Genomic DNA, 1,234 nt, shown 5'->3' with positions numbered 1-1,234 from the left:
TCTGCAATGTATAGAGAATTTTCCTAAACCCTAAAAAGTTAACTGACTTTCAGAGGGTCACACACCCAATAGATGTCAGTGGCAGTACTTGAAGCTAGGTCTTCTTGGCTTTCTTTGAGTTTGGCTGTATCCATTGTGCCATATTATAGCTTCTAGTTTTCAAGTTCAGGAAGGGATTGATCATATGAAGAATGCTTTTCAGTTGGTCAGTTGCCAAGTAGAAGTAGAAGAAGTGGTCTAAAAAACTTGGGCAGTAGAGTTGTAAATCAGATAAAAGGAACATAGAAAGGTGGTTCAATATGGAAATGGACTATGATTATACCCTTTTAAGAACCCCATAGCTTTTCCCAGTTCTCCACCATGGCTCAAGATCAGGGTGAGAAGGAAAACCCCATGCGGGAACTGTGAATCCATAAGCTCTGCCTCAACATCTGTGTTGCGGAGAGTGGAGACCGACTGACCTGGGTGGCAAAGTGTTGGAGCAGCTCACAGGCCAAACCCCAGTGTTCTCCAAAGCTCCCTATACTGTCAGGTCTTTCGGAATCAGGAGAAACGAGAAGATTGCTGTTCACTGTGCAGTCCGTGGGGCCAAAGTCGAAGAGATTCTGGAGAAGGAGCTGAAGGTACGAGAGTATGAGTTACAGAAAAATAACTTCTCAGACACCGGCAACTTTGGTTTTGGGATCCAAGAGCATATCCATCTGGGGATTAAATATGACCCGAGCATCAGCATCTACAACTTGGACTTCTATGTGGTGTTGGGCAGGCCCGGATTCAGCACTGCAGACAAGAAGCATAGGACAGGCTGCATTAGAGCCAAACACAGAACTGGCAAAGAGGAAGCCATGCGCTGGTTCCAGCAGAAGTATGATATCATCCTTCCTGGCAAATAAAAGTCCTGTTTTCTATTAAAAGGTCAATAAAATGAAAAAAAAAAGGAACCCCATGCATAGTCATAGTGTTCAATTAAGGTGTGTTGATAGGATGATGATTACATACCAAACAGATAGTTCAAAACCACTGGGAACTCCTTTTAATTCCCTAGCTAAATGCAGCAAATTATCATTGGATTAACTACCATGTCTTAATTGGGTTTGGGAATTCCAAATGGAAAATAATAATTTTAAAAAGTTCTATTGACCTAGAATATTTTACAGAGACAAGAAATATAGAAGGGCACTTCTAGAACGAGTCAAATGTCAGTGTTTTAAGAGTTGTGGATCGACTAGTTGGA

General features: G+C 41.7%; 1 pseudogene; it reads left to right on the top strand.

Moving 5' to 3' along the window:
- Nucleotides 1-360: 360 nt before the first annotated feature.
- On the top strand, nt 361-952 carry LOC140524138 (large ribosomal subunit protein uL5-like; annotated as a pseudogene).
- The last annotated feature ends 282 nt before the right edge of the window (nt 953-1,234 follow it).

This window comes from Notamacropus eugenii, chromosome 2 (genome assembly GCF_028372415.1).
Source record: "Notamacropus eugenii isolate mMacEug1 chromosome 2, mMacEug1.pri_v2, whole genome shotgun sequence".
Classification (NCBI taxonomy): Eukaryota; Metazoa; Chordata; class Mammalia; order Diprotodontia; family Macropodidae; genus Notamacropus; species Notamacropus eugenii.
The sequence above is the reverse complement of the archived record's forward strand: the minus strand, read 5'-3'. Positions and strand labels throughout refer to the sequence as shown.